The sequence below is a fragment of the Marmota marmota genome, unplaced genomic scaffold, assembly GCF_001458135.2.
Source record: "Marmota marmota marmota unplaced genomic scaffold, marMar, whole genome shotgun sequence".
Classification (NCBI taxonomy): Eukaryota; Metazoa; Chordata; class Mammalia; order Rodentia; family Sciuridae; genus Marmota; species Marmota marmota.
This window is the reverse complement of record NW_026000048.1, coordinates 421469-431555: the sequence shown is the minus strand read 5'-3', so window position 1 is coordinate 431555 and position 10087 is coordinate 421469. Positions and strand designations below refer to the sequence as shown.

The window sequence follows — 10087 nt, the reverse complement described above, 5'->3', positions numbered from 1 at the left end:
AGTATGGCAATATGTAAATCAATGGATGTGTAATTGATGTGATTCTGCAATCTGTATATGGGCTAAAAATGGGAGTTCATAACCCACTTGAAGCAAAGTGTGAAAGATGATATATCAAGAACTATGTAATGTTTTGAACAACCAACAATAAAAAAAAAAAACAAAAAGAAAAAAAAAAAAAGGCAAGGAGTGGGCCAAATTTTACCTGAAGGATGTGGCTTGTGACCCCTGTGCTAGACTATATAAATGGGGAGAAAGTAAAGGCATTTAAACTATACACTTTTTAGTAATATTTTATAATATTGTTTAACACATTTTAAAGTCAGAAAAATGTGCACATCTTAATAATTAAGCTATGCATTTACTCACTTGAATTCAAACCACTGGTCTTTTTATCCCCAATCTCCATTAACCTGCTTCAAATAGTTTGCAAATTCTGGACCTGACTTCAGGGCAAGGAGTCTTTATAAAGTATGCAGCCACGCAATAAAATTCTCATTGCTATTCTTAAACAATTCAAAATTCTGAACTAGCCATCGGTCAATGAACAAGCATTTACAGAAGAGTGACAAAGTATTTTGCCCTGTTTTAAGCAAACTAATAAGACAATCCTCTGCTGTCAAGAAGTTTAAAATCTAATAGGTGAGGGAATATTGTCTTGAAATAGTTGACATACAAATTGAGTGAAATATTTGGCATAATAACTAAGAGCAGTCATATAAACAACTGACATAGTAACAAGAAGAAAAAACCACTTGATCATACTGCACAAGGTGGGATTATTCTAAACGATCTTCACTGCATCTATTTTTAGTAGAAGCATCTATTCACTTTTAATTTATATATGTATTTGCTTACCTGGGATGTTGTGCTCACAATATTTCAGAAATGAATGGCCTATTACTCACTGACATCAAATTTTTCTTAGTTTCCCAAGCCCTATGATAATAACAAAGAATGTCACCATTTGGTGAAGGGTCCTGGTTTTAACCACCACAGCAAAGAGAAATACACCACCATTGCTCCTCAGACAATGGTGGAGCTACAATTTTTAATTAAAAATTTTTATGATTTTAAAGTAGGCATGTACTAATACCTTCCTAAGTGCAAAGTAGGTGGTTGGAGGAAATTATGTTGGAGTAGAAAGCTGTAGCTCCATCACAGAGGAGTCCATCCTAGGATGGTTAGCCACATGCTTCCGCCTGACAGGAAGAGAGTCGGAGCAAGCCCGATGCTGCTGGTGCTGGTGCGGAACGTGAGGCAAGACCGAATGCAAGAAGATGAAATGAGTTTTTGCAATCACCAGATCCAGTGACAGTAAAGGCCTAAAATAAGGCACTGGTATAAGAACGCAGAAAAGAGAGTACAATTAAGAACGAGCATTAGGTCTTGGTAATGATTAGATATGGAAGAGAGGCAAAAAAGAGCAAGCAGCTAGAATTTCTAGCTTCAATGATTTGGTGAAAGGTTGAATCTGACACACAAAAATAGCATGGATCAGGGGAGGAAAGATTAGGGAGCTCTCTCTGAGGCATGTTTGAAATATCCACAAGGAGAAAAAGTCAGATCAGGGGGTCATGATCCCAAACTCTTCTATCATTAGAATTTATTACTTGTGTTCTGGGTAGTGGGCCCTGTGCTAAGACTTGACATGTACGCTCTCAATGAATCCTACCAACACAAGCATCTTACAAACATAAGAACTAGTCTGGTAGGGTTAGTCACTTTCCAAAACACACACACAATTAGATGGCAAAGTTTGGACTTATGTCTATTCCTTCTTAGTTCTCAATTAACTCTTAAATACTGCCATACATACTGATTAAAAAAAGATAAAACAAAAACAAAAAAAACAGCTCAACTGGAAGAACACTGAAAAGAACTCTTTTGCAGTGTTAGAGCCATCCGTGTTCTGCTGGGTCCTGGGTCCTGTCTGTTACGTCTGCTCCACAAATGATTGCATAGGAAGAATCTCCCTAGTCTCACTAAATGCTCAAGAGGCACTTCTGTGCTTGTGGGAGGGCTTTAAGGACCCAGAGGTGTTTATGCCCTCGCAAATCAACATTCTTGACAAGTAGACTTTGGTTCAGCCTCTACAACATGGGCAAAAAAGGCAAGGCTTCCGGCTTTGGGTCAATATTGATTTGGACAGAAACAAAGGGGCAGATTTGTGGGGTTTTAACCATATATGAAAGTAAGAGAGGCTGTGCAGCTTGGCTTCAGTGAACATCAGCTGAGGGCCAAGATAGACTCATTCATAAAGTGGAATTTGTTTCCTGACTTCTTGTGGTGAAAGCCCCTGCATTTTTGGCAGGTTCCCCAACCTGGCACTCAGTGGAACTGGTGCTGCCAGGATGCAAACTGCTCCTGGCCTGGACCCTGTGGCCTCATCTTCAAGTTTCAGAATCACTGGAGGCTAAACAGTGAGAAGAGGAGGCCCCCAAGCCATGATGGGTCCAGCCCACCACTAGGACTCATGGTGACTCCCCATCTAACTCCAGAAATGTCTCAGACACTTTCCCTCCAGGGTGGGGACCATATGCAATCACCTTACATCTTGGAGTGGCAATATGGGGCCCTGGAAGTGCAGGCAAGTGCATGGCACACAGGGATTATTTAAGACACAAGAGCACTTCTTATTATCAGTTGTAGCTGTAGAGTTTCATAACCACCGTATTAGCTTTATAGACACTTGCCTAAGTTGTTGGATTTTCTGAGCCTTATTGTCCTGTTATTCACTTGAAAGATAAAGTTGAAAGTAGTAAATACAAATTAAGGCAATATCAAATTCTGTTCATATTTTCTCTGTTAAGGAAAACATGATAGATATTCCAAAGAAAAATGGACAGCAACACTTTTAAAAATTAAAGGAATTAATTTATTTTAGAATGCATTTATTTTCCCTTTATTTTTCTGATGGTAGAGAATCTATAGAAATTCTTTACTGTTTCATGCTTACTAAACTGAACTATTTCATGTTATTTAGCATTCCTGGCAAGTAAATGAGTGCTGACACCTGGCCTATAGATAAATAAATGGAAGAGTTCATTGACATTCCAACATCAGGATTTCTTGCCTTACACAGAGGAAATCATTGTGAGAAAGCAGAGGATATTGAGCACATTCATGAGTGGCTACTGACTCCAAGAGCCAATCTAGACACACTATGTTCACCCATAAGGAACTGTGAGCTTATCAGCAAAACAAAGTAATAGAGTGGTGACAATAACCAACCCTAGCATAACCTTTATTTCCCTTTTAATTTTTTATAGTCTGTGATTGTTTCACACACAAATCTATCTTGGAACATGCTCAAATTTATGAAAACCAAGTGAAAGAAGTATGCTATTCAATAAAGTACAATCATTTATGAATGTTCCTACAATAGATGTATAGCTAACTTAGGGGAAAAAAGAAATCCCAGGTGAATGTTCATTATTAATGCCACCCTGGACTGATTAACTTAGCTCCAAACAGAATTCATTATTTGTATAACACAACAAAGATTCTTAATTCGGATATACTTGCATGGTGGAAAAGGAAAACGCATTTGTGTTGTTTGATGAGCTTCATGAGTGATGATTCAGTGAAGGAAAACTAAGACTAAGGGATGTCAAATAATAACCAAAGTCACAAATCCAGTAGGCAATGATGCCAAGGCTAGAATATATGGCTTTAGGCACAGGTATTTGTGTCCTTTAGGTATTAAACTGCAAAAAAAAAAAAAAAAGATTTTGTAAGCTGGTACGAAAAATACTTATGGGGATAAGACAGAAGTTATAGCTGCTTCTGTAGCTAACTAGACGCCCACCAGTGGGCAGGCACATGTGGTCATGGGCAGGCACAGAGAAACATGGCGGCCAGGGTCTTTTTGTTTTGTCATCTGTGTAGTTGACTTGACTGAAACAGTCACATTTTACTAGAGTGGAAGAAAATTGGTTTCAGTCGATCCTTTTAGCTTTTTCCATGTGACTACATCTTTATAAGTCATCCGGCAAAATCAAGTAGTTACATTGCTTCACGGGGTTTGGCTGGCACATTAAAGAAATTGAATGATATATTCAGGAAAAGATCAAATAAACTGCATTGTATCTAAATGCTTGTCCATTGAACCAAAAGCTGAATGTGAGTTGGTAAATTAGTTATTTTTCATTTCCTTATAGGGATTTATGGTCTGGAATACCCATCCTTACTTTCTCAACAAGGAACAAACTTTAACCCATTTTTAAAGTCTATTAAAAAAAATACTTCATTGTCATGGAAATCTCCCACGTTGGATCTGGCTCCCCTCCCTCACCTTCTGCAACATTTATTCTTTCATGCCATGCTGTTATAGTGTCTTGTTTGTGCTTTTCTCCTGTTGTCTTGTGAGAGCATATAAAACATGGGTGCCTATAATCCCCAACCGGATTGCATGCTTAACATTTATTTGGAGCTTCCCATACTGTAGGAAGATAACACATATTGGTTACCGCATGAGAAATTTTCAGTGTCAGAACCATTTCAATGCAATGTCTTCATTTGGACTGAAAATATATACAAGACTTTTCTTTTAGTCCTTTTTAGTCTTTTATGAACACAGTTTCTCTGTACCTCATTAAAATATAAACTCCTCCTCTGACTTTCAGCTTGACACTTTGTACTGCCTGTTAATGAAATACACTTATGTCATCTATAGGGCATACATTCTTTATTATGTTTTAGAAGCCCCCAAAACATTAATGATTCCTCAATAGAAATGCCATGCCTAAAGTTGAATGTCATGTCTATCATTTAAATTTGTTTACCTGATTCTGAAACACCTGGGATTCAGATCTAAGCAGATCCATTTAAGATGGGAAGAGAGGTGACTCCTAATGAATGGTGGACTGGAAAAGGACATTCCTCCCAGACTACTGCTGATCTCTCCTCTCTATTCATCATTCCCTCTACAGAGGGTTTTACTCACAGAATTAGACTGGAACACTTTCACAGTATCATGTCTAAGAACTAAAACTCATGGGTTTTCTGAGAGAGAGCATAATTACAGTTTGGACTTTTGACACATGTCCAGTCCTCCAGTGAAGCCTACCTTTGATTGAATCTCTTAAATAGAATCGTGATTACTTAAAACTTCACAATACATAATGCTCATGTCATAAATTATGTAGATCATTGCTTAAATAAATATATGTTCTCAAATCAATTTCAGTTGAGTACAAATTAAGCAAAAATACATTTAAAAATGCATCTTGCTTCTCAACAAAATACTTCCTGCCATAGTTGCTCAAAGGAAGTTTTGCTCATGCTGGAAAAAAGTGTACTTAAGCCCCAGTGGCTATCGCTTGTGATTATTTTCCTTATTCAAAAGGTGAAGCACTTTGATCACATGTATAGAGGCAAAGCCATGTGCATAGTTTCCAGCATGAATTACTTAACTGTCTTCTTTTTAATTTATGCCTATTCCTGAATTTATGTGTAAATTCTGGAGAACAACTTAGCAGAAAACTTAAAAAAAAAACATATAAATTTCCCAGATTTACACAGATAGGGAAAGCCCTTTAATAAGAGTCTGGGGTTAAATGTTTGAAAATACCAGAGGCATTTAAAATAGACTTGTGCTTAGTTCTTTCTTCGCTCAGTAGCTATTTGCAAGATAGGAAGCCTGGAGCTGAGTGGTGTGAGAATTTTACTATTTTGTTTTAATAATACAAACTTAATTTTAAACACTATTAATACTTTAAACTTCTTGTTTTTTTTTTTTTTTGAGAGAGGGTGCTACTTTGTTCCTGATTAAATGACAAAATCATGAACTGCCTGCGACTGCATGAACATGATGTGAACAACATAAACAGAAAAAAAAATAAGACAAGGTTTTTAGTTTTGACAGAACATATGCTTATATATGATACTTCCTAGATTATTCTCATCTAGGCAATAGGCAGTATCTCCAAATGTTACGACCACACAGTCATTAGTCTGCAGGGTGGACATGTGTTAAATCCTTCTCGGGAACCACATTAAATAGAACATTAAGACAGATGAAACACAATTTTCAGGTCTCAGTGCTATTCTTCAAACTTAGTGCTGTCGTGGGTATCCTAAATATGTATTTTTTAGTGCCTGGTTCATAGTTCATTGCTTATAAATTCTACTGACCCTTGAGTTGGAAAAAATTTTCAGAAGCAATCAACTTCTCTTGCCATTCCAGGTGCCAAACACATATACAATGTTCTTTTATTTATGGAAATACATACAGATCTATTCTGCATGTGCTCAGAGCTCAACACAAATACCACCCCTTTCCCACAGGCAACAGGAAGGATGTGGTTTGAAGGACACGGTTGCTTCATCTGATTGTTCAGTTGTTCTTCAAAAGACCTCTTGTTTCTACACTGAGTCGCTGTTCTACTACATTTTAAGTTTTTTTTTTTTTTTTTTTTTTCTTCCAGTGCTAGGGAACAATCCCAGGGCCCTATGCATGTGGAGCAAGCATTCTACCGCTGAGCCATATCCCAGCTATACTGCGTTTTAGAAGATACACACAAGCCATGCCTGAAATCCCATCTTCATTTGTCTAAAATTAGCATTCAAGTAGACCATGCAATTCTTCTTTTTCACTTACCTTCAATGGAGACATGCTGAAAGTGTGTTCCCAGTGAAAAGACATTTCCACGAGCTGTTGACCCGGTAATTCCTTATGTATGCGGGTCAGCTGCAACAATGCAATACTAAAATCGCCAGATGAAATGGTTAGAATTACCCCGTGGCTTGATAAAATCAGCTTACTTTGAGTCTAATCCAGGGATAAATATACAGAAAGCTCTAGGCAGTGGAAACGGTAAACATTATAGAACTGCCCCTGAAACTGTAATGCTGGCAGGTCCGTCACTGCCAGGAAGGCAAATATTTGCTAAATTATCTTGGTTTTACCTGAATGCAAATGTGGGCTAAATAATCACAAGCTACTGTTTAAAGTGGAAAAGTGTGACACAGTAGAATGGACTAATTCCACTACCACGACCATCCCCTTCACCCCAAACCCAACTGTGCACTTGGAACAAGCTCACCACTGAACCTGACCATCAATTCCACATGTCCTGCAGTCCCCAGCTCAGCATTTCATCACTACTGGTACCTCAGGCCCTTGCTAGGACTGCCCTTTCCTCAGCCCCACACCCTTCTGGGTTCTCCTCTGTTCCATGTTATCTCCCTCTTCCATGGAGTTAACATACAGACGATCTCCTTTTATGAAGTCTAGCACCTTGCAGATCCCTGGAGCCCCAAGTAAATCCAGTATTTATTAGTTTCTAAGAAATACATGAGTTTTTCAACTTTGCATTTTAAAAGTCTCTTTACATGACCTCAAACTCACCTTCAAAAATGATGCGGTGTTCATTACTGATTGCTTCTCCTCTTTATGATTCCCCTACAAACTTACTAGCTGATGAGAACATATAATTTAAGAAGAGAACTCTGGCAACAATTGCTATGAGTAGTTTCTTCTGAATTCCTTCCAGTTTACTCTGTCCCTGTGTTTTCTCTAACCACTTCTCATTTGCACTAATCAGTTGTGGTGAGTATGATCTATGACACTCCTTAGAACTATGGAAGCAGGCATCAAGAGAAAGAAGAATGGAAATTTGATGAAAATATTTTATTGGTGACACTCAACTAGAAATGCCATGTCTAAGAAAGTGTACACAACTCCACGTACCAGGTGGATCCCACTCCAGACCCAGCATCTTATATAAACGTCTGCATTTTCTTCCCCAATTAGAAACAAATAGCCCTTGATGAAGTATCTGTGCCCTGGTCCTGCAGGAGTCCCCATCAGACTCTGGGATGCCAGAACATTCCACCTTGTTCATGCTTCATGCTGAGAGGTTTGTGTAACTCTTATGTAAACTTTGGTCTCAAGACACATTCCAAGCTGAATTTATTTCAAATTCCAAACTGAGTTTATTCCATTCCACTCACTTAAAATTCCAGTTGGGATTGGAAAATACACACTTCATTTACCTTCTGTGCAGTGTTCAATGAACCACTTGTGATATTTTGCGCTGGTAGGTTTCATTTCAGTCCTGTGCTTGTCTGAATATCAGTTGATTAGAGCTTTGCTGTTATTTGCAAGGGATGTTATAACCCTTGCCGTCATCTTTCTTGACATTTTTTTGATACTGTAACATGAGAATTCTGCCAAAACAACATGATGGTTGCTACTCTTTCCCCTGCACCTATGCCATTTACTTGTCACAGTCAAAATTATGTTTCCAATGAAGTAGAAAGGCAGAAAACTCAACTTTCCTATTGTGATGTATCTTATTCTACCCTCTGCACACTGACCTGGCATGAGAAGAGGTGGTCTGATAAACTCTAGAGCTAGGTACAGATTATTTCCATCTAGCTAGGGCAGGACAAGTCACTTGGGGACATGGCCTCGAGGAATGTCAGCTTTCAAGGAGGAAGGATAAAACCCAAGGAAGGGAACTGTTCCTTTGTTTGGTGTGGGTGAGTTTCCTGGACAATGGTTAATCCAGAAATGACAGGCAGCTTAAAAGAATAAACTGTATGTTGACAAATCAAATGATACAATACCCACCAACCCCGACCCCTGGCACCCAAGAACCTTACCACGTAGTTTACTGCTCAGACTCAAGAAATGAACTGCCATCCCTAACTGATGGATACCACCAGCAATCACATCAGTCCTTGTTGACTAACGCAACAATGATAAAAATGTGTGTGTGAGCACATGGGGGTACCTCTTCCATCCTGTATTAGGATTTTCCAATGATAATGGGGTTGTATATTAAGAAATTTATTTCAACTTCTACCACAGAAGTAGCCCCAACCCCCCTCCGAGACAGTGATGTCACCATGACTCCTTATTTAGAGGTCCTGTTCTATACTTTTCTAGTCCCCAAACACAGAAGTCAACACAACCAGTTGTACTCAAGGCCAGTAACTGCCTGAGGGTCCTTCCTATGCAAGGATGCAGTTTTAGGACAGGAGCCTTATTCAGGATCCCAATCTTTTGTGCGTGAGAAATGAATCCAAAAATACTATTTGAGAAGCTCATGATTCATCTCAGATTTTACACCTGAACTTCGTTTTGGGAGGACATGCCCACAGTAACTTTTATCAAGCAAAGCAAAAGTGATTAAGAATGCCAAATGTTTTTCTGGTGCCCAGGACATTTCAATTGTTATTCCTTAATGTGTCATGCCATAACTGTAATCAGAAACATGTACTCTTCAAACATGTTTTTGTAAATGGTTAAAATGAAAGCAAACAAACAAATCTAAACGAAGCCAAACCCTCACATGCAAATAAGCCAAAATCATTTTGTGAGTCTCAACTCTAGAGAAAGTACATTCCCTTCTCCACCCAGGGGCACCTGGTCTCTTCCCTGCATCTACTCGTATCTTCTCAAGTGTAGGGTTTCTTCTTAATCCCTGCCAGCTCTGAACCCTCAGGCTAGCTCACTTCATGGCCAACTTTAATATAGGATTTCTTCACTTTTGAAAGAAAAGTTCTCTTTCTACATTCACCTGTCCAGCCATATCTCATGTCTGTGAATACCTGGGATCCAGCAAGGCCTTCCACATTCCACAGAGACTTTTTAAAGTCGTGGTTATATCCAGCCCAAGATCCTGGTGCTTAATGTAATGTCCCTTTGCAATCATTTTACTTCTGTGCTCCTATGCCTGAGCTGCTAGGTTCTAGATAAATCCATATGATTCTATAGATGGGTGCTGCTGCAAATACCTGGTCTCCAACATCCCAGGACCCCAACACTGCCCAGCAACCCATCTCCTTTGTGTTCTGACATGAACTGCCTTCTGATTAAATGAAGACAGAATTCCCTGGACCTCCTCTCCTCACTATGAATTTGTTCCAACCTACCTCTTCCCACCCAACCCATTGGAGGGGACTTTTTTTTTTTCCTTCCCAACACTAATTCTTCCACCTTTGTTCAAGACCCCTCTTTACCTGTTCTATTGGTTGTACCATTTCTCACGCAAACTGTCAACCTGTGCCCCACCCCAGTGCCTTTTGGGCAGCAGTGCCCTGGAGCTGGTGGCTGATTCTAGGTTTTTCCCCC

At 39.1% G+C, this 10087-nt stretch overlaps 1 protein-coding gene across 12 annotated transcripts in view; it reads right to left on the bottom strand.

Moving 5' to 3' along the window:
- Chrm3 (cholinergic receptor muscarinic 3) overlaps positions 1 to 10087 on the bottom strand; it is a 424602-nt gene that overhangs the window by 159033 nt on the left and 255482 nt on the right. The window contains exon 1 of one of the 12 annotated variants that reach the window (XM_015495293.2): positions 6605 to 8580. The exons of the other annotated variants lie outside the window; for them this stretch is intronic. The gene's annotated coding sequence lies outside the window, so the exon portion shown is untranslated. Of the gene's footprint in view, positions 1 to 6604; positions 8581 to 10087 lie in introns of those variants that run through there. 12 annotated transcript variants of the gene reach the window in all.